The sequence below is a fragment of the Capsicum annuum genome, chromosome 1, assembly GCF_002878395.1.
Source record: "Capsicum annuum cultivar UCD-10X-F1 chromosome 1, UCD10Xv1.1, whole genome shotgun sequence".
In the NCBI taxonomy this organism is placed as follows: domain Eukaryota; kingdom Viridiplantae; phylum Streptophyta; class Magnoliopsida; order Solanales; family Solanaceae; genus Capsicum; species Capsicum annuum.
This window is the reverse complement of record NC_061111.1, coordinates 34,706,588-34,731,364: the sequence shown is the minus strand read 5'-3', so window position 1 is coordinate 34,731,364 and position 24,777 is coordinate 34,706,588. Positions and strand designations below refer to the sequence as shown.

The 24,777-nt window shown below is 33.0% G+C and overlaps 1 long non-coding RNA gene across 2 annotated transcripts; it reads left to right on the top strand.

The window, feature by feature from the left end:
- The first annotated feature begins 3,728 nt into the window (after positions 1-3,728).
- On the top strand, positions 3,729-4,661 carry LOC107853996. 2 transcript variants are annotated; one of them, XR_001669913.2, is made up of 3 exons: positions 3,729-4,123; positions 4,200-4,274; positions 4,376-4,661. It is a non-coding gene; the product is annotated as an uncharacterized LOC107853996 (long non-coding RNA). The 2 variants fall into 2 exon arrangements; XR_001669912.2 differs by having other exon boundaries at positions 3,730-4,123; positions 4,379-4,661.
- Positions 4,662-24,777: the final 20,116 nt, after the last annotated feature.

Genomic DNA, 24,777 nt, shown 5'->3' with positions numbered 1-24,777 from the left:
TTACGATTGAAACGGCTGAAGTAATCACGTCATAAATGTCTTTTTTATTACTCCTCCGTTTTGAAAAGAATGATCTCGTTTGACTTGATACAGAGTTTAAAAAAATAAAGAAGATTTTTGAATCTTGTGGTCTTGAATTAAAGTTATGTCAAATGTATCAAAATGTTCTTTAATTTTGTAGTCGTAAATATGTCACGTGGAAAGTTGAATTAAAAATATTACCAAAAGAGGAAAGAGTCATTCATTTTTAAACAGACTGAAAGAAAAAGTAGGTCATTATTTTTTAAAGAGATAATATATCGAAACACTCCTAAACTTGTAGTCAAATTTTACTTTAGACCCTAACATTTCACTTATTTTACTCTTCTCAATTTGACATTACACATTAATTAAGTAAAATAATTAATAACATGACTACTTTATCATGATACTCCTATTAAATTATATTTACATTTTAATTTGGAGAAAAAATAATTAATATTAAGAATTAAAAAAAATTATCTTGTCTTGATTAGTGAAAAATAATAAGTAAAATGAGAAATCAAATTAAAATATTTAGGATGAATAAAATAGAAAGAAGAAAGTATTAATTTTTTAATATATAAATAACTAATAATAATTAATTAGAGATAATAAAATAAAATTATGAAATTAGCAGTTGATGAAGTAGATAGGGAGAAACATGTATGTTGACGGGTATCAACCTGTTTCTCAGGCTTCTCTTGTCCATTACCTCTTATTAGAGAGTAACACATGTCATATGATTTTTTTTTGTAAAAAAATATATATGAAATTTTATTTTTTTTAAGGAAAAATGCATCGTTTTCTTCCTAAATTATAGTCGAAAAGTCGAATTCACATCTAATCTATATAAATGACTTATTATACACTTTAACTATAAAAAAAGTGATACTTTTTACACCCTGTCAGATATTACACCACTTGCATATGGTGTGATATTTTACACGCGCTGTCACGTCAGCACCACGTCAGCATAATTCGAAAAAATAAGGAAAATGCATCGTTTTCACCCCAAATTATAGTTGAAAAGTCGAATTCGCACCTAAACTATATAAGTGACCTATTACACGCCTTAACTATAAAAAGTTGATACTTTTTACACCCTGTTAGGCATTACACCATTTTGTGTGGTGTTTTACACGCGCTAACACGTCAGCATCACGTCAACATAATTCGAAAAAATAATAAATTTATTATTTTCATTTTTTTTTTTAATTTATCTTTTTTCCCTTCTTCTTCAATATCTAAAACCTCCATTGTTGTTAATGTCCAAAACCTCCATTACACTATATTCGCCACCATAAACTTTATCCCACCAACAAAATTACCATAACAATTAATTTCTTCTAACATTGTTCTTCATTCGTAACCTATCATCTTTTCTTAAAGAAAATAAAAAAATTCTCAGCAATAATGACTATTATTGTTTCAAAAAATGGTCACTCGACTGTTGGCCTCTATGTTTTAAATGGTAATGACCAACACATTTCCGTACTTTTTCTATTTGTTTTTCAGCTATAATTTAAAAAAAAAAAAAAAACTAACATAGTAGCAAGCTACATTTTTGTATGGATTAATAATAATTAACAGACAGGGAGGAGAAAGCCGACGATGAATTCGACTTTTTCGACGAAAATTCACCGAAAAACATCCTTGCTACAAAATTTTATATTTTTTTTTATAAAATTTGATTTTGCCCGTTTAAACATCAAATACAATTTGATTTTGTTCATTGTAAAATTGACATTGATTCGATGAAGGTGGAGGATGAATTATGTTATTTGAGGATGGGGTGATAAAGAAACTGTGTTGGTTGGGGTGGGGTGATGAAGAAGAAAATGGTTTGGGGTTGGGGTTGGAGTTTCGGGGTGGGGGGTGATGAAGAAGATAGTGGTTTGGAGGGAGGGGGGTGATGAAGAAAATGATTGTTTGGGGGTAGGGGTGGCGAGATGAATGCTGGGGGTTGGGGGAGGAGTATTTTAATTTTTTAAATTTTTTTTGCATTAACTTTTAATTTAAACGCGTCAATTTTTATTTAAATAATTATGTATTTTTCACGTCAGATCTAGAGAGTAAAAAGTATCACTTTTTAATAGTTAAGGTATGTAATAGGTCACTTATATAGTTTAGATGTGGATTCGACTTTTCAACTATAGTTTGGGGTGGAAACAATGTTTTTTCCCTTAATGATTTTAGCCGTCTACTTTTGTTATTTAGTAGGTTGGACGCGCCTAAAATAAGTGTAACATACGCGCCTTAGAAAGGGGGTCGCGAGGAGGTAATAATATCACTTTTATATAGTTAAGATGTGTAATAGATCACTTATAAAGTTTAAATGTGACTTCGACTTTTCTTGTATAGTATGAAGTGGAAATAATGTCTTTTTTCTTTTTTCTAATGAGGTCCCAATACTCCATGAAGTCGAATAGATATTACATAAGTACTTTTTTGGGCATATAATTATGTATCAAGTTGTACTGTTAGTCGGCTGCTGTGAGACTAATTCTTCAAATAGAAGTTTGATCTAATAAGGATTGAGAGGCAAAGGTCTTAGTGACTACTACATTCGTTTCGTATTAATTATCCACTTTTTTTTATATGCTTTTTAAAAATTATAAATAAAAAATAATTTTATTAATTTATCCTTAAGAATTTTTTAAAATAATTACAAATTTATCTAGACTTCTAAAAACAAGAATTAATTATAAAATTAAAGTAAATTTTTTAATTAATTTGTGAAAAAATAATTTAAAATATGTATTTATTTAAGGTGGTCAACAGATATGAGAACACTATAAGTATACTGTGTGGGGAATACTTTAGGAATAAAAAAGACTTAATGAGATTGAGGAGTTAAATAGGATTGGTGATTAATAATTGTCAATTTGTGGAAGACATTTAAGGCAACCGACAGTACGAACTCATGGTGTCGGTGCAGCTATATCTACAAATAGGTGAGCAAGAGATGAAAAAAAAATACCCCCTAAATCACTTTACTCATCGGCGTCTATATTTATAAACAGATGAGAATGAAGACACGAAAAAATAATATTGATTAAGTAAAATAATTAATAACATGATTATTTTATCATAATATTTTTGTCAAAATAATGTTTATATTTAATTTGAAAAAAAATTTAATATTAATGATTAAAAAGAAATTATCTTATTTAATTAAAAATGACAAGTAAAATAAGAAATCAAATTAGAAAATTTAGAATGAGTAAAATGGGATCAAGAGGAAGTATTTTACTTATCATCTTTATTAAAATAGATAATCTAAAATTATTATAGTTTTTGTTAAAAAGATTGAAGAGGTAATTAATTAATTTATTTTGATATTTATTCTTACTCATAAATATATCCTTAGTCATATCCTCCCTACTCATACGCCCTTTATTCACACACCACTTACTTCTCCTCTTTTCCCTCTAATTATGGGATTCCTCTCTTAATTATTTAATGTTGTTTGGAGGGTCTTTTCCTTCCTCTCTTGAATTTTAGACAACTATTACTCACAAGTTGGGATGACCCGTTTGCCGGGTCAAGTGAAATATGAGCGAATAAAAAATGAGTCATATAAAAGTAGATAAAATATTTAATTTAATTCATATTTGATATAAATAAAATGAATAAATTTAATAAATAATATAAATATCTATATTAATCATTACTTTTTATTATCTATAATCTATAATATATTAAAAATGTGAAGGGCTTAGAAATGTTATTTGAACTTTTTGTTCTTCATGAAAAGTATTTACTTTATTCAAAATTGCATTTTCACTATTTTTCCTAATATTGAAAATTAAAAAATTAATTAAAAGAAAAATGTTATGTTTTCACCTTGAATTATACACGAAATTGCTGAGACACACCCGAACTTCAAGAGGGTCCTATTACTCTCAAATTTTATTTATAGTTCAAAATGTCCAAGAGGTGCACCTACTACTGGCATCAATGCAAGTCTGACTCAAGTTCATCAGCTGGTGTAGTCCCAAGTGCAGGACTAAGTTCATCATCTATTGCAGCACCTATTGTTAGAAAAGGGAGAGCTGCAACTGAAAGATAAAGGTGTAAACCAAAGGGTTCTACATAAAAGGTATTTTGTTTAATATGTGTGTTGTAAACTAATTATACTTATCTTCTATTTAATATCTTCTTTTCTTTCTTTTTAGGGTGCTGGCACTAGCAGATCAAGAATGATTGGAATGGGAGTACTTCACACACAAAGTATATGTACAATTCTTAATGTAAGTTTACTACTTTATTTACTACAATTTTTACAATGTTAACACTTAATTTGAGCAGCCTGGAATGCCTAGTGAGAGATTTAAAATTGCTAAATTTTCAGCAGTTGTGACAGAAAATCTTGGATATACACCAAAATCTGGTGTGAAGTGGAGAGAAACAAAAGCTATGACCTCTAGGAAACTGCAAGAAATGAGAGAAAAAAAATAAATGAAGACAAGGTTCAAGGCTACACACTTGAGTCAAGAAAGCTCTAATGTTTAATCTCTATAAGTTGTTGGTGTAGCATTTTAGTTTTCTTTGTATAGATGTTGGTAGTTATGTATGCATTTAAGACCCTCTTTTTGGTAGTTCACTAATGTTGGCAGATGTGTCTGCTTTTAGAATAATTTATTGGTTATGATTTTGACAGTTGTGTCTACTTCTTAAAATAATTTATTTGTTATGATTTTGGCAGCTTTAACTGCATTTTATGACTGTAATATTTTTGATAGTTGTAATTTTTTTTGTAGATGTATTTGGAAACAAGATTAAATGCACTTATTTTTTGCTAATAATTAGGTAACTGAAAGTTTATTGGTGCTGAAATGCGTGTTTGTGCTTATGCAGCTGTGACTGCACTTATTAACATTTTTGTGGTTATGTGTGGTTGTACTTATGCAGTTGTGATTGCATTCTTTGTTAATATTTGATTGGTTGGTTGAGCCTTAGTTTTGTTATGTTGTATACAAAATGTGTAGTTTATATACCACAAAAAATCATAAAAAAACAAAGAAAAAACTGTCAAGGTTCAACCTTACCATTTCATTACATAAAACAGTGAAGGATCATTACAAAGCTAACAATTTCAGCCCCTCACAACATAGCAAAATCAAAGCACATTAACAGTTCATGACAGCCTTCTTGTATCTCCTTTCAAGTAGATGAATTGAAATAGAACACTAACACCAAAAATACATACACAAATGAGAGTAGTCCAAAGTTGTTTCTCCCTTTTCTCGGACTTAGTCAACTTGATCTTCCATTTCTTCTCATTTGTCTTCATCATCTTCAAATTATCCTGAAAATTATTCAGCTGCAACTCTATTTTGTTCATGTCTATTTTTCTCTCACCATATTTAGTTGTTTAATAGCCTTGTCATCAATTATTTTTTGTTCATAAATTGCACATTTTGCAGAAGATTCAACTCTTTCCTTAAGCTCCCCAATTCTTTCTGACAATTTAGGAATAACAAATTTGGATCTTGGATCAATATAATCATCCTTCCAAAGCCAGAAATCGCATGATATAGCATTCTAAAATGAAAGAAATTAGATTCGTATACACCAATCAAGATAAATATTTGAATAAAAATTCACTTAACCCATAGTAAGGACAACTCTAATCTCGTCTACCCGGATTTCTTGAGATCCATGAAGTCATCAAAGATAAAATATGTCCATGTTTGCATCAAACCTCTTCCAAGTCATGGTCTTTTTCTTGCTTACAAAGTTTACTCAAGCTTATCTTACCCATTAAAGTACCTTGACTAAGAAAAAAATATAAAACGAGCTTTAAGAGAGGTTGAACAAACACTTGAGGAAAGAAACAATTATAAAAATTTGAACAAAATTAAGATAAAGAGAACTATATTTTCTCACAATACAGTAAGAAATCAAAAAGTTAAAAAGATTTCATTGCCAATTGTTCAAACAAATGATCTTGAATTTCGATTTTGGATGACCAATTGAGAAATTGAGGTTCTTAAGTTTGAAACCCCATATTGACTTAAATTAAGGTATTTGTTCAATATAACCATTGGAGATTGCAATTTATTAATTTTTTAATGTTTTTTAACGTTTATTTTTAAGTTTTAAAAGATAGACACGTTTCTTATGAGTGTAAGAAACACGCCTACGCATGAGTGTCGCGGGGAATAATTAAATTCACTTTTATATATTATAGGTGTGTAATAGGTGACATTAATAGTTTAAGTATGTCTTAGACTTTTATGTATAGTTTGAGGTGTAAACGATGACTTTTTTCGGTTTTAAAATAAACCAGCCCAACAACGTCTATGTCAAACATATACATAACTGTAAAAACTCTCAAATGTCATATATATATATATATATATATATATATATATATATACACACACACACACACACACATACATGCATACATGCATGCATGCATATATGCATACATGCATGCATGCATATATACATACATACATACATACATGTGCTATGTATCGAATTATAATGTCTTCACTATCTTAACCATCCATATACATAACATAGTTATATATATGGATTGGAATAGCAACTTATTTCAATATGTGATTTCGAAGTATTTGACTCGACGTTGAAATTTTTGGTGTATTATTCCTAAATGGTTCAACTGTGGTGGATTCAGGCATGTTGAACATATTCGCTCTGATAAAAGCATACGGATTATTATCCACCTTCTTAGTATCTCTGGCGGTAGATAATTCCTCGACCGTGAGGATCACATGCAGTATCATTGCCGTCAGAGGAGCAGGAGTGACGAAAGTGATCGAAAGGTAAAAGAGGAGTGAATACAGAGTGGTTCGGTATTACTGGTGAAAAATTATCGGTGGTCGGAGTAGTAGTGAATCTATGATGGCTGCAGTTGTGATTCTTTTTTGTTGAAAAGCTGATGTTGAGCGATTTGAGAAGAACACGTTTATAAATTGAAAATTTGAAAACCGCTTGATTGAGGTTACTTGATTTTAGGCATTCTTTGAAGAACCTTAAGCATAAGAAAATGGTAAGTAAGATATTATATGAATTTTAGAGAGACAAAGTATCAAAAAAGAATTTTTTTAATTACTTTTGATAGTTAATTTTTTAATTTTTATGTAATAGTAGAAACTTAGATTGTAGTTTTAAGTAAATTTCCAATTATTTGTCCTCATGTTGATACTTCTTCTTAATAAATTACCAAGTTGGTTGGTTTTGAGCACCCTAAAAGCCCTCCTTTTTTGTGAAGATTCCATCTATACCTTTAAAGTTAAGAATAATATACGCCAATATATGGTGTATAAAAAAATGGAAGCTACAGATTCAACGGAGCAAAGGAGGCTGACATGGTATTAAATGAAAATGGGCCAAAGCCCAAAATCCTTTATATATTAGGTCAAATCTAAGCTGATATATTGCAAATATACAAGGGACTGTTTTGCAGTGGTATACAGGTTGCAATAGATGGACGATGGACCGAAGCCGAGTCCAAATTACGACAGGTATACCAGAAATATACAGGAAAACGAGTAAAGAAGAAGCTGTGATATACAGAGGATATACATGATGGAAAATGGACCTAAAGTCCATAAAAGGTCCACATTTGAACATTTCTAATGGGCCAAAGTAGGGGCCCAAATCATAACTTTGCTCCTTATTTTGTTGTTCATTCATTCTTGATTATTAGTATTAACTCTAACCTTTAATTAATTAGTCTAAATAAATTCTCTAAGTTGTGTCATTTTAATTTTAACCCTGTACTTTTTTTAATCGAGTTTCCTCACCTAATTTATCTTATTTAAAAGATAAAGTAAAATAGGCTTTACAATTAGTTTTCTCAAGATAAATTATTTCATGTCAAACACATTTCATTACTCAAAAATTAGATTTCAGATAAATATTAATTTTTAGGGATAATAGTCTGAAAAATACATGTACTTTGCTTAAATTTGCAGTTGCGCATACTGAACTTTGCGGGGGTTCTATGACCCTCCTGAATATTTTAAAAATGAAATTATTTGCTCCCCAAATGCTGAGGTGGCAAAGTGAGTGCATTTCACTCTCTCTGAGAAAGTGAGAACGAAAATTATATATTAAAAGTTTATTTTTAATATTTCTTTACATAAATATATATAATTTCAATTCTTCTTCTTCTTCAAAAAACTAAAAAGCTTCAAAATTCATCAATGGTGCCTAAAATTAATCTCACATCTTCTTCATCGCCAATGAGTCTCATCCTTCTTCTTTTTCTTCTTCTCCTCCTCCTTGTCCTCCTCCTTCTTCTCCTTCTCCTCCTTTTTCTCCTTTTTCTTCTTCTTCTCCTCCTTCTTCTCCTCCCCCTCCTCCTCCTCCTTCTCCTCCTCCTCCTTCTCCTACTCCTCCTTCCCCTTCTTCTCCTCCTCCTTCTTCTCCTTCTTCATCTCCTTATTCTTCTCCTTCTTCTTCTCCTTCTCCTTCTCCTTCTCCTTCTCCTTCTCATACCCTTCTTCTTCTTCTTCTTCTTCTTCTTCTTCTTCTTCTTCTTCTTCTTCTTCTTCTTCTCCTCCTCCTCCTCCTCCTCCCCCTCCTCCTTCTCTTTCTCCTGCTTCTCCTTCTCCTCCTCCTCCTTCTTCTTCTTCTTCTTCTTCTTCTTCTTCTTCTTCTTCTTCTTCTTCTTCTTCTTCTTCTTCTTCTCCTCCTCCTCCTCCTCCTCCTCCTTCTCCTTCTCCTCCTTCTCCTTCTCCTCCTCCTTTTCCTTCTCATTCTCCTTCTCCTTATTCTCCTTCTCCATCTCCTTCTTTTTTTTATTCTTCTTTTCTTCTTCTTCTTCTTCTTCTTCTTCTTCTTCTTCTTCTTCTTCTCTTTTTTCTCCGTATCCTTCTTCTTCTCCTCCTCCTCTTCCTTCTCCTCATCTTTCTCCTTCTCCTCCTTCTTCTCCTCTTTCTTCTCCTCCTTCTCCTCCTCTTTCTCCTCTCCCTAGGTTTTAAGACTTTTCATAAACCCTTCACCCCTTTCCATATTTGGGTGAAAATTTATCTCTCTTCTTCTATTTTTTTCTTATTTTGTCATGATAATATTGAATCTCCCGATGTGGTCGTGCTAAATAAGAATAGTCACTCTTAAGTCTGGAGACGTCAACCCCCTACTTCTTTCATTCTGCCAAAAATTGCTCATAGTCAGTTTAAGAAACATAAGAGTGGAGAGTGGTGGAAGGCCCTTCTATCCTCATGGGAAATCCAGACACAAGATCCTTAATTGTTCTCATCTCACTCAAGATATCCTCAAGCGTCCCTGCTGTGGATGACCTGCAAGAATCCATGTCATTATCTATCGACTTGTGCAAGTTGATTTTCCTCTTTTTAATCTTTACAGGTGTACCCTCACCCCGAATCTTAAAATGGTAAATGGGGATATTTGGGTGTACCAAGTGTCCTTCAGGTACTTATCTACCCCAACTCGCCTACACAACTTCGCGATAAAAGATGAGAACAAAAGCATAGGGCCTCTCCTGTTTTTGTAATGCCGAATCTCCATGAGCACAAAGCGACTGACATTCAAAGAAATATTGTCTAATATGCAGGCCACCATTTGAGAATTCTTTGTTGGGACATTTGTCAAGTTGGTAGAGGGAGAGACCCAACTGTAGATAATTGACAACCAAGGTTGAGCTTCAGTTGTGAAGTCATTCATTAGAATCCCATTCTTTGTGGTAGCCCATGGAACCTCCCTTCCCTAGAAAAGATGCTCTACCAACCAACTCCTGTGGGAACAATCCTTCAATTCATAGTCCCCCGTGTCCACATTTAGTTATCCATATACTCCATTGATCTGCTCAGCCCCAAAATTCTTATCACTGGGTTAGAGAGCTTTGCTACACTAAGATTCACGTAGAATTCTCTCACCCACTGCTCATTTCCTTTGTATGGTTCTGGGGTAAATCATATCTATCCCATGTCCGCTAGCCTTCCATGAAAAACCGAGGGCTTTTTGGTCATATTTTCTAACCCAATCCCCCTCTTAGGCAGCAACTTCTTCCTCATGAGATCCTCATAATATGTAGTCTCATATTCAAGGGCCATAAAGTGGTTTGTATCATAGTCTACCATTGAGTACGTAGAATCAACACACAGAGCATTAGTCCACAAGATCATATGACAAAAATATGCGATTCACTTTGATTGAGCTGAAGTAAAAACTTATAGGACATTGACAAGCTTAAAATGTGAGGTCTGAAATTTTAACAAGTCTATCAGACTGGTCTCAGTTATCACGAAAGCAGTCTACTTGGGTAGCGATCGTGATTTGTAAAATTGGTCGGAACATTCTGTCAGTTATCGCAATCATGAGAAATAGGATTATGATTGCAATGTTGCGATCGCGACTTTGAGGATCACGATCACGGTACCTAAGTCATGTTTAAAACCTTTCCAGCAATCATTCAAAGTCTAATTTCCTACCAAATTGTGTCCAATACAAGTGAAAAGTATTATGAACATGGAACACGACCTTAAAACATTCAAGCATTCCTTTTAATTGGTGAAAATTAATCAAAAAGTTTGGACATTTTAGTAAATGCTTCGTATGCACAAGCGATATATATTAATTCAAATGATTTTGGGTACTCAAGATTTCCCCAAACTATGTGCACGCCAATAACAGCAGCCAACACATCCCAGGAAATAAATAAAGAGCACAATCAAGCATACAAACTACAATTTTAGTCCTTTCCTAAGACATGAGTTCTAAGGCCTACACACGAGCATAAAATAAAAAATTTAAGAATATATCAGATTAGGAAATGCAGAGGGGATGCTAATACACTTTTGGATGCCTATAACACAAGTAAAAATAATTGTAAATTTATATATTTTGAGAGGGAATGTCTGTAGAATTAAGTTTGGGGGGAAGAAGCTGTTCATGTTAAAACAACATCAGTCATGATCGCAGTCAATGAATCGCTATCGATAACCTTATGCTATGCGATTGCGAGACCTATGTTATTGCGATCGTGACAACTGAGAGCAGTTTCTACTCCCCTATTTTCAACTACTCAGCCCACTACTCAAATTAACCATACTTTCTCTTATTTAACATCATTCAAATACAACCTCTTTGGGAATCTAATTTGCATGGATCAATCTTAACAAACATAATCTACTTTATAAATAAAAAATCAAAGAATATGGTCCACTTTTGTGGCATAATGGGTTGTCCCCCATCCAGTGCCTAATTTAATGTCGCAGCACGACGTTCATCAATCTCTAAGTTAGATCCTTAAGGGACCTGTCATCCACTTCCATGTCCACTACATTAATGATGGACACCACTTGAAGTTCAATTAATTGTTTCTTATTTTATATACCTAAAAGGATACTTCATTATTTTGCATTCAGAATTTCATCTCCTTTTGCTCCATACCAATAGTTGTAGTTCTGGTTGCTAGAAAGAGTCTCTCAAGAATAATTGATATCTCTTGGTCGATTTCACAATCAAGTATAACAAAGTCTATCAGAAGAATGAAGCAATCCACCTTCATCAAAACATCAAACAAGACTCCAACCGATCTCTTAATAGAGCGATCTACCATCAATAGCCTCATTGTTATAGGAGTAGGGGTGCCCAAACCAAGTATTCTATATATCACATATGGCATCAAATTTATGCTTTCACCAAGGTCACACAATGCTTTCTCAAATTTTTGTATCCAAATGGTGCAAGGGATTGTGAATTCCCTCGGGTCCTTTTTCCTTTTTCTTTTCCTCCATAACACTAGTCATGATAGTGCTACAACCATGGGTAGCTTTATTGATCTAACCATCTACAAGGATTTTATTAGACATCAATGTCTTTATTAGCTTATCATACCCTAGGATTTCTTGAATGTCTTCTAGCAATGGGATATTGATTGAAAAATTGCTAAGCTTGGCGAGGAACTTCTTGAGTTTGACATTCTCCTCCTTTTTCTTGAGTCTTTATAGGAATAGTTGAGGGATTTTCATTAGTGACAAGGGGTCACGTTGTAGTTAATTTCTCTTTTGTTCATCACCCTCAACTACTTTAGGAGTTCCCTCCTCATCAACCATCTCTTTAACGTTTTTGATTCTTCATTATCCCCTTCTTGAGACTTTGGAGTCACATTATTTGATTTACTCATACATTTTATACTTGTGTTTATTTGATCATCAAGAGACTTTGGTTTGACCTCAACCTCATGTGCACCATGTTTCTTACTGCTTCGGGTGTTAATTTCTAAGACATGAGCATCATTTTTTGGATTTGCTACCATATCACTTGGGAGGACTCCTTTAGGCTTAACATTAAGTGTGGTTGAAATTTGGCCCATTTGGGTCTCCAATTATTTTATTGATGCCGAGTGTGATATAACCATTTGGTTTATTTGAGAAAAGTTCCTTTTTAGTTTTTGAACCATCTTGTCCATCCCTTTCACTCTTATCATGTTTCTAGTAAGTATATCCTCGATTTTAAAAATTTGGGATCTATGAAATTTGACTCCTTTACTTTACTTGGTCATTTAGGGGGGGGGGGATACATATCTATCATACTCCCTTTCTTTATCCCTCTAATCATGATCTCTATCTCTATTACGCTATTCCCTCTCTCGATTATAATTATTCTAACCTTAGTTCCCTCTTTTCCTTTGATAGGCCGGGAAAACCCCGTGGATAGTTTGCCAAGTATATTATTTCTTCATCAATGGCCTTTGCCTCATCCTCATCATACCCTTTAGAGACCACGACATTAACCGATTTTGCGGGTGTACCTATCACATGCTTTGCAAAGAGGTCCAATTGTGTCATCATTTTGGCTATATTTTCCTCCCTCTCTTTATCTTTCTTTCTTTGATCTTTGTTCACAATCAAGGCGATGGTAGAACTCGTGGCTACCTCGGTACCCGGGTGTACCACCTTCTATTTTGCTTTGTGATTTTCTTAAGCAAATTCAAAGAAACTTCATAAAACAACCTCACAAGTGATGCACCAACCACATTGTCTACCACGATCTTATTTAGTTGGTTCAACTCTCTATAGAATATTTGGAGAAACATCTTCTCCGGTATTTCATGTTTATGGCATTACAAAAACTTTTCATTAAATCTCTACCATACTTCATATAGAGGCTCCCCATTAAGTTGACAAAAATTAATAATTTCATCACACAATTGCAACATCTTTGAGAGAGGGAAACATCGATCCAAAAAAGCCTCCGTAAGTTCCATCCAAGATGTGATGGACCTGGCAGGTAGAGACATCAACCACAATATCTCTTTGCCCGTTAAAGAGAACGGGAAAAGCCTTGACAAAATAAAATCTTGTGTGATATGTGTAATGTCAAATGGGGCACACACTTCAACAAAAATTTTCAAATCTAGATTTGGATCTTCATGTGCTTGACCCCCGAATAGACCCTTCATTTGCAACATGTGTAGCATCACACTCATCACATGGAATAATCTCTTCCCTTCATTAAGGGGAATACAGATGACACTAGCACGTCCCACATCATGAAGATGATCCTAATTATTGAGGGGCCTATCAAAGGAGCCCTTATTGCTCCCTTGTTTACTCATTGTGTCATGGAAACTATTGAATTCACATATAAAAGAAAAAAAAATAACAAACAACATAAATAACAAACACTACTGGTAAACCCCAAGTTACTATCAACACCACATAAGCAAAATCTAAGTTTCACTCCCCAGCAACGGTGCCATTTTTGATAACGCTCAACTTACTTTATTATTCTCTGTCAAGGAGATTGTTATCAATATAATAGCCCAACTTAGGTTTGAATCGAATCCACGAGGAGTGTTTTTAGTCTTCATTTCTATATATATTGAAAGTCACTAAGCATTGACTCACAATGTACAAAACAAAATATAAATTAAATTGGGGGATATGATCTAAAAGGTTGTTTGAACAAAATTAACTTATGACACTAAATGAAAGAAAAAAATTGTAAATTAGAATCCAATAAGAGAAGAGTCTTGGGGTTATACTTATCCTAGGGGTCATACATGTATGGGTGTTTGAGGGTTAGTCTATTTCTTAGCCAATGACTTGGGTAGGCTAGATTTTAACTCTTAATGTGAGTCTTTCAGCAACACACCAAATTTCACTCATGGATTCTTTCGAATACCTCATGGGTGTACCAATTTCACCAATCCAAAACCTCAACTTAACGCCCCTATTTCTAGGATGATGCCAATCAATCTAGTTACTTCATAAAACATCCATATTTCTAAGATAATGCTAAGAAAATAACTAATATCAAATAGCTGTTTACTACCACTCATCATTCACATCTCTCTTTCAAGGATGATATAGAATCCAAGTCAATTGGGATTTTCACCCACAATTATTAATTCAACCATAGAGAGTAAGTAGTAGCAAAACCCAACATCAATAGCTAATAATTAGGACTAACAATCAACACCTACACATTTTGATACACTAATTAAGCATAACCACAAGATAAATATTTAGCTACTCATGAGATTCGAGAGAAGAGATATATCCAAGTTAGCACCCAATGCATCCATTGATAGCAAAACCAAAATAATCCCAAAGCTTCAATCTCAAATTATAACTAAAAATCTCTTGGAAAATTTAACTATAATTGTTCTTTCCCAAATTGGTAGTGTTTCTCTCCATACAAAACTTGAAAATTAGTTCAAACATGCCTCAATTGTTAAGGGTTTTGGCCTTTTGAGAATTGAGCTCAGCTGCTTGAAATGATAAAACTGCCCTTGGACATTCAGCCTCTCCATCGCGATTGTGTTCTTTAAATCGCAATCCCTTTTTCACAATCGTGTAGAATCTTACCGTGATCTCCGCACCTGAGGGTCTTATGATCCCTGGTTGATTGACTGCGATCGCAAGCTGAGGATCGCAATCGCGGTAACTGAGGGCCTCCTATTCTCAAACTTTAGTATCTTTTTGCCTACTTTTCTCTCCTTTCATTTTGATTTTTATTCATCTTCATCATAGGATCTGGAAGATCATAAAAATTGGAAATTAGTACATTCCAATGGAAAATTAGGCTCATGTACACAAGTTTAATAATAGTAGTACATGAATTTGGATGTCTATGAGTGGTAAACTTTTCACTCATCAAAATACTGAAAATACTGACTTTTTTGGTAGAAAATGTGACATCTTTAAAAATTCTCTACCGATGTATGTGCCGGAGAGGAGTTATGGATATTAGAATTAGATAATGATTGTATATGGGTTGACGAACTCCCATAGGCCCTACCTCAGGAGCATAACTCGGTAGGTGTATAAGGAGGTTGTGCGACGACCTTTTACATCATCATCACCATCATGTTCATTGTATCCCATATATATTGTGCTTATAATATGTTATTTTTTTGTTCTTGATGTGATATCTGTCTATTTTTATTCCCTTTCCCTACTTTTTCCTAGTATGCGTGTATATATTTGTTTTTTCTTTTTATAATAGTATTTGTTAGATATGTATATAGTAGAACTGTTAGTTGAGATGATGTGGGCTACCATTTGGAATATTTTCTAGTTGCAGGTGACGTGCCCATAGGTAATGTGTACATGATTTATAATCTACTACTTTACTCAGTCTGCCTATAATACCTACTGAATATAAGTGGACCGTACTCGTCTTACTGTACCCTTTCGGTGAAGATTCAGGTACTAGTGCACCACACGAATAATTGATTCAGGCGACATTTGGAGTCTATTCGAGGTAGTAGTTGATCTATGTATCCGAAGTTGACCACTACTTTTTCTTGTATTAAGAGTCATAGTTTGTTTCCTTTTGGATATCCTATGTATATTTTTGACTTCGAGTTGTATTAGTATTTTTTTTACACTGTGACATCAGGTTTTGAGATTTGGTTTGGTGTCTTGATTGTATTTCGGCTAATATCATGTTTGTGTGGTTCGACGTTGCTCTAGAAGCCTTGCCTTGAATTTTTGGTATTGATTTTTTCCTTTTATATCAGTTTGGGTGATAATACTTATCAAGATTTGTCGCGACAAGTGTCATAATGACCCTTGATTTTTAGATCATGACAGCTGCAATAGGGTGCATGATAATTAATTGAAGCTTTGACTCAACCTGTTATGCTCTCATCTCCATTTTATGGTCTTATATCTCTTCCCCTTCTAATTTACCTTCATCCTATAATATTCAAATAATTGCCCCTCAGTATGATAACATTTATGTAATCCTACTTATGCTTCGGATTAGAAGACATATGAAAAATATGCTTAAAAGTCCACATTGCCCTTTAGTAAGAATTTAGTGACAACAAACTAACATGTTACCAAACTCAATCATACTTCTACAATACTAGATGTGCTATGGCCGTGCGCACGCGCCCAATAATTTTAATTAACTAGTGTATTTTTCCTCGAGAAATTTGCATGAAAAGTTAAAAGCAATGCAATTCAAATTGAGGGACTTGATACTTGCCAACACGACTCTTATTAGATTATATTTATTTGGATAAACATAGTATGAAATGTCAAAATTAGTGTAATTCATTACATATACTAAAGAAAATGAATAATTTGGTAACATATGACTATGATTACACTATAAATTAAATACTATAACTACTGGTATCTTTACATAGCCATATGCAGTGCCACAGTTTTCACAAAATCTCCTCTAAGATTAAGAGGAAGAAATTAAAGCAAAAATCTTGGGACATAGGATTTTGTTAAGATTAATTATTTCTAGTTACTTAATTGCACAGTTAGTATTAGCTAGTATGAGTTAGTTAGTTACTTGTTGTGTTAGCTAGAGGACAACTCATTGACAACTGGAGTTAGTTACAACATTAACTACTTTTTCTTCTCCATAAATACCCTTGTATAGGCACATTTATACTTCTATGGATTAAGCTTCATGTTGAACCTTCTTCCTCAGCTATGTCCAGCTGATTTTGACAGATTTGAAGGCAAAGTTCATACTTGTCTTGCATAATATGTATGTGCAGATAGCTTTAAATGATTTCACGCAAATGGTTAAACTCTTAACAGAACCAATAGGCTTTGGAGATGTTGTAAACTCAAGAGGGTCCAATTGGTGGCACAACCTTTAAGAAAATCACTTAAAGAATGCTTATAGCCGACAAAGCTGCACTTTCATAAAATGATTTAATTGATTACGGTAGATCGATCCGTCATACATAACATTTTAGTGTGTGTTGTGCAGAAATAGATCTGCACAAAGTCTTAATGATCGTTCTTGATGGATCACACTTCAAATTTCACACATCTGATATCACCTCTAAACATCTGGAGTGTCGTATCCATTTTCAAGATATGTAATGACAAAATTGTTTTTAGTTAATATAGCATATACAAGCCTCAAAGATTAATTTTTACCATCAAAATCATAGTGTAAAAATTGATGTATGAGCACAGGAATTAAAATATAAAATTGAATCAACCATATAATAGAAAATATATTTTCCTAATTTGTAGAATTCTGCAAATCCTATGGCATGATTGACAAAATTGTTTCAGGATTTCAATAAATATAAATAAATTCTAATGATGTCCTTTTCTTTTACTCCTTTCGTTCGATTTTACTTGTCACAATTTGACTTGACACACTCATTAAAATAAATAATTAATAATATGGCTACTTTATCATAGTATTCCTATATAATGATGTTTACATTGTATGTTGAGATTAGATTGGAGAAAAACAATTAATACTAGAGGTAAAATAGGAAAAAAAATGTTGTCTTTTCTTGATATGTTAAAAATGACAAGTAAAGGTAGAAATACAATTAAAAAATTTGTAATAAGTAAAAACGAACGGAGGGAGTAATACATAATGTAAAGACTTGCCAACATCCAATGGCAAGTACGTGTAATGTCTTGAAAAAATAGATCTTATTAGTACGTATTTATGGACATAAATTCACGCTTCTGAGGCAAAAGTAAATATGCAAATGTTATTAACTAAAAATAAGTCGAGTGTTTATCCAATTATGAAGAATTTTAAACCATCATAAACACTTGTTAGCATTTGAAGACTGATCAACATCATGCCATGAAAAATATTTCTGGTATAAATTTCATAGACTCAAATTAGCTAAACCAAAATAGGTATCAACTCTGACAATACTGATGATAAAAAATTAATAATAGCAGTTTCGTAACTACAACAATTTTTTATGTTTGTCACCCACTTAAATTTAAGTACTCGAAAATGCACTACAGTCGATGGTACATGTATGTGAATATCACCTGATGCAAATTCAATTACTCGACTGAATGATGGTTTCAAGTTCCTCTAGGCACAATTTAGCATTTGAAGCATACATTTTCTTTATCATGTTGGAGGTTTGCTTGAATTAGGCAGCGGGATCTACTCCAACAGATCGACATTAAACTGTGGTTTCACACCATCGACCGTCATCAACTCATTTCCCAAAGTTATTTTATATCATTCAAAAAGGAAAAGTCATGGTTTCCATCTCAAACTATATATGAAAAGTCTAGGTCACACTCAAACTATCATAGTGACCTATTACATACCTATAGTATATAAAAGTGAAACTATTATCTCTCCATGACACTCATGTCCAAGTTTAATGAGTGGAGTGTACTTCACTCGCCCGGTGATGATGCCAAGTGTTTAATTTAATTTTCCTATTTAACTAATGGACTCTTAAATAAGTCTAACCCGACCCAACTAATTTAACCCAATTCTAACCTGACCCAACCCAAATATTTCACCCTACCCGATCCATTCGGGTAGAATATGAAAGACCAAAGAAAAAACTCAATTTGAAGAGCATCAATACGAACCAAAATTGAAACTTCATCTCTCATTTCTTTTGGGCTCTTCCTCTTTTAAATCTCTTCTTTTTCCTTTTTCATCATTGATAAATTGAAGGAAAAAGAAAAATTCAAAGAGAGAAACAAACAATGGTAACATATATGTTGAGTATAGAAGTTGCGATGAAATTTTGATAGGCAGTGATAACACCATTATTGCCGGTGAAGCAAATGGGTCAAATGCTAAAATTCTTCAAAAATCTTGATAACTCAAGATTAAAATCAAACATTTTATTAGTATTCCTTGTGTATAAAAATAATTACGTATATGGTTGATTACTTGGGACTGAAATGACATTGTGGTGGTCGTGGTGATGCTCCGGCGAGAATGGAGAAGGCGAAAAGAAAGTAATCCTCTTCTCCAATGAATTTTTGATAAAAGATTTTTTGTTAAAGTCCTTTATCTTTCTCAGTAATTCTTTTCCTTGAACTTCTCCGCTGAATTTTGCGTTGAGTTTAAACCAAACAATTATGGACTTTATCAAAAAAAATAATGAACTTTCCAATAGAAGTTTCACTATTTTTAATTTCTTCCTTAGAGTTTCTTTTCAAAAGCTTCAAGGAAAAAGGTTAAAGATGCTTTCATGAACATTTTAGAGAAGCTTGCTTCATTGAAGAAGAACCCAACAAAGAAAGAGCAAAAATTTTGAAGAAAACGGAACCCACATATAAAATAAATAAACAAGAAAATTTAATTTTATTAAAAATTTTTCAATTGAAAAAGTAATTAATCTAATTGCATATATTAAGAAGAATATTAAGAGTACTTAATGATATAATGACAAATGAAATAGTAACACGTGTGCAATTATGTCATTTTAAGATTTTTCTTCTTTCTCTCGTGCACCTTAGGAAAGTGAATACACCTTCTCTGTCACGTCAGCTTTTAAGGTGAAAATAATTTCACTTTAAACAAGATTAGAGATGTAATAGGTCACCATATTAATGTAAGTGTGAAAGTGACTTTCGTGTATAGTTCGGGATAGTTTTGATAATTTTTTCCTATTCAAAAAGTATTTTCTATCGGACGACTCATAGGAAGTAAGAGCATGACCCTGAATAACTTTGGCAAAAAGATCATTGTCTTAGGCCCCCAAATTTAGGGGGTGGAGGGCCATTTTCTAGTAAATAGTAATTATTGAAGTAGATTTTTTTTAAAAAAAAAATTATACTATACAATTGACTTTTTTTTATGTAAAAGGAAGGAATCCTTTTTAAATGGAATAGTAGAGGCTTCAAAGTAGGACTAAATAAAAAAAAAAACTAAAATTAGAAAAATTCAACGGATAGACGATTTGATTATTGAATGACCAGTCATTTTTTTCATAAAAAATAGTTGGTTCTTTCTTTTAGCTCTTTAAGTCCTCAATCTTTTTTTTTTTTTACTTCTTTCTCAATTTTGACATTTTAACTCTCACTCTCTCTATTCTTAGCTCTTTTTTTTCTCCTCCTCTTAAGTTCAAAAGTTATTACTTGAATAATTCAAAAATTAAAATATTAAAGATTTTGATAATTATAACGTGAAGAGAGCATTCAAAAAATATAAATATTTTAAAATCAAATCTTCATATTTTTTAAATCGGGTGATATTATTCTGACTTTCTAATATTATTTTTGTGTCTTATACTTTTTCTTTTTAATTTGATATTATAGATAGTGTTTAAAATTTTTTTTTTTAGAATTTTAATATGTCAAGTGGAAAATATAAATTCGATCTTTCAAAACTTAAAAGAAAAAGAAAAGTCGACAATTTGATAAAATCTCAAGAAGAAGCTCTTGATAAATTTTTGAAGGCCTCTAATTTAATTTTGGCCTTAGGCCTCCAATACGCTTGAGCCTCCCCTATCGCCTCGCATAGTGTGTTACTATTGAGCTTACTAGGCAACATTTACATACACAATCTTGGTCAGGGGATAGGGGGATCCGACATAAGTATGAAATCTTGACTAAGTGAAGTCCTTTCATGTGAGGAACTGTCTGAAGGTGAAAAACATCATTGATAAGTGACCAAATGAACATTCTTTGGTGATTAATTTTGATTGTCCAAAAAATAAGATTGATTCTATTAAGAACAAGATTAGTTATATTAAGAATGGGTCATGTTGATGACCAAGAAAAGTCCTGTGAGTTTCAAATATGCTAATGGTTTTTTTGAGAAGAAAAGAAATCATTACAACACTATAAACCAAATTTTGATATATAGCTTACTTTTGTTTAGTATTCTCTGTTTTCTTCTTAAACCGTTTAACTTAGATTAGTGTTATAATTACTTCTAGTTAGTTCAAGCTACATATACAGTTACATGAGTAAATTGAAGGAAAGATGTCTTTTAAGTCTTGAATGAAGGATTGGTGACATTGACCAACTTAAAGGGTCAAACCTCATTAAACTTGATTAAGTTAATTATGAACTTGATTAATATTTTCAAAACTTTCTTATCTTTTTAAAAATACAAATCAACCCACACCCCTCTTTAATCCAAATCAACTAGTCTTTCTCCTCTCTCTCTCAACAACCTCTCTCAAATCTCTCCCAACCAACAGTTCTGCAAAGTTCTCCATTCAATCTCCGGCGACTTCAATCTCTGACGAAAAATAGTCGGGCGAGTTCCCTTTCGAATTTCAACCGTTAATCGACGTGAAGACTTCTCCGATGACAACAACTTCAAGTTCTTGATCGTCCCATTTCATTTTCTTACAAGTAAAAAATTATGAAGAAACACAGGAACTTGAGCCAACTACTCTTCTAGTATAGAAATGTGGACGAAATAATATCCTAATTTCTGGCATTTCTTCTTCTTGTTATCGTACTGTTGATTCGGATTTGTTGGTGATTTTTATTCACAGTTGATATTCTTAGTGTGTGTGTGTGATGTGTTGGTGTTACTCGATTGATTTGTTGTTTGTCTTGGTAAAAATGGTGTTGCAACAAATAAAACATCTGACGCAACAGATGAAATATCTTATGCGACAGATGAAGACATCTGATGTAACAAATAAAACTATCTGATGTAAATGATTAAAATCTGATGCAACTATGAAAATCTGAAGCAACAGATGAACAATCTAGCAGATCATTCATCTGTTGTGACAGACGACTCTTCTGTTTGGAAGAAATCTAAACAATATTGATCCAACAGATAACTCATTTTGCAACAGATAAGTGATATGCTTCAACAGTCTGTGATCTATTTTTATTGTCTCCAACGGTTTACTCATCCATTGTAACATGTCAATTATATATTGCAACAGATAACATACCTGGTACAACAGATTAGTGATCTATTTTTATGGTTTCCAACGGATTGCTCATCCGTTGCAACAGGTCACTTATATGTTGCAACGGATACATACCTGGTGCAACAAATTAGTGATCTATTTTTATGGTTTTCAACGAATTACTCATCCATTGCAACAGGTCAGTTATATGTTGCAACAGATAACATTCTTGGTGCAATAGATTAGTAATCTATTTTTATGTTTTCCAATGGATTACTCATCTATTACAATAGGTTGGTTATATGTTGCAACAGATAAACTATCTGGTGCAATAGATTAGTGATCTATTTTATGGTTTCCAACGGATTACTCATCCATTGCAATAGGTTGGTTATATGTTGCAACAGATAAACTACATGGTGCAACAGATTAATGATCTATTTTTATGGTTTTCAATGGTTTACTCATCCTTGCAATAGGTTATTTATATATTGCAACAGATAAACTACCTGGTGCAACGATTAGTGATCTATTTTTATGGTTTCCAACGGTTTACTCATCCTTTGCAACAGGTCAGTTATATGCTCTATCAGATAAAATACCTGGTGCAATAGATTAGTGATCCGTTTTATGGTTTCCAATGGGTTACTCATCCATTGCAATGGGTCGGTTATATGTTCCATCAGATAAAATACCTGGTATAACATATTAGTGATTTGTTTTTATTACTTCTAATGGTTTATTCATCCGTTTCAACCAGTCGATTATATGTTGCAACAGATAACATACCTGGTGCAACAGATGTGTGGTCTATTGGAACTGTTATTTTACCATTATGCATGTTAGATTTACTGTTATTGTTTTTTAATGATGCATCAATCAATTATAATCTATTTTATGTTTCTGTTAATTTAAGATAATATGGCTCCCAAAAGAAACGAAAATGAATCAAGTTCAAGTAAAGGAACAAGTGCAGCAACTCGGCTACATCCACCACTCTATGAGCTTGCTTTACAAGCGTTATCTCAATCAGGAGCAGAAGATAATAAACACGGGGAGGAGGAATGTCTAAAAAGAGATGATCCAAATGTTAATAGCCCTTTCATCGAAGATTTGGTCAAAACCTTCAGCATTGATTATGATCCTGTGAGAATGTAGTGCAATGGTGCCACATATTTAACAGGTGATTTTGTGGTTAAGTCATCCATGGGAAAATCTTTCAACGTCTTTAGAAAAATAATTTGAGAACAAAAATTGGATGCTTATTTCAGGGAAAGTTGCTTTGGACAATATCTTGATTTACCGAAGGATAACAATGCTCGTTTTCAGATGAAAATGATATACGATCTTCTCAAGCGTAGGTTTATGTATAAAAACAAAGACAAGATGGATGAGGTGTGGATAAATTACTGTGGCATATCTGTTTATTTTGGTTGAAAGGAGTTTGCCATAGTTACTAGACTAAAATATTATCCTCCTTCTCCTTCTCAAGTTATACCTACTCTGACCCCAACAAAGCGCCTTGCACATCCAAAAAAGGCAAAGGCAAGTCGAGTGATCATGAGGACCTAGTGTCCATTATTTGTCAAGCTTTAAAAATAAAAATTTGATAAAAGAGCTGAAAGGTAAAGGACTCTCAAAGAAGCACAAGCAATCATTATGCTTGATTTGGTTTTACATAATATTCTTTGGGTGAGAGACGTTAACAACAACATAAACCCCGATTTAATAAATCTTTCCAAGGATCTTGAGGCATTTAACAGTTATCCTTGGAGTTATGAAAGCTTCAAAATGACTATCCAATACTTGTTGACTCCGTTGACGCCAAAGACAGTCAACTTATATGGCTTTTCATGGGCCTTCATGGTAAATATTTCTTTTGTCATGATATGATTCATCATTTTTTTATTCAATAATGCTTTTGATTTATTAGCGTTATATTATAGGCTTGAGCATTTAAAGCCATTTCTTATTTGAGACAACAAGTGAACTACCAAGAAGAAGTTTCCTGTCCAACAATCCTGAGATGGTTGTCGGCCAAAAATGATAAAAATGCAAATTTTTTTGATCTTTTCAATACCCCCAAGGAAGCAATAAGTCCAATTCTAATCAAGTTTTTATTTTAGTTAATGATTATTTTAAATGATTTCATCATCATTCTAATATATGTACCGATTTATTTTAGATTGTCCATCCTTGGCTTGTTCTGACCAATTGAGAGTTGAAGATGCTAATTTTTCTTACTTTACGGTCTGTGCAAACTTTATTGGACACTAAGATCATTGATGGAATACAAATAGAATTGTTTGGAGCAACAACCATCACAAAAAAAATAATTTTGGAGGGTAGGCTTGTTGTTGTTAACGATGGTAGTCGTAGTAGTAGTGGTAGCGGTGATGCTATTGGGGATAATGATGCTCCTCTTACCATTTTTCAAACAACAAGCCATTATGATTATGATCATACTGATTGTACAGATTTTTCTCCATATTTTGCCACATCTAGCAAATGTTCTACATGAAAATGTCAAGGCTGCAAGGCGAAACACGATGGAATGATTAATGCTATTAATGCACTAACTACTTCTCTAAAGGAAATAACATCTAAGAGGGGTGTTATTACATCAAAGAGGATTCAATATCCATACACTCCACTAGAGATCAAGGCAGCTAAGAAGAGAAGGAAAGATACTTCCAAGG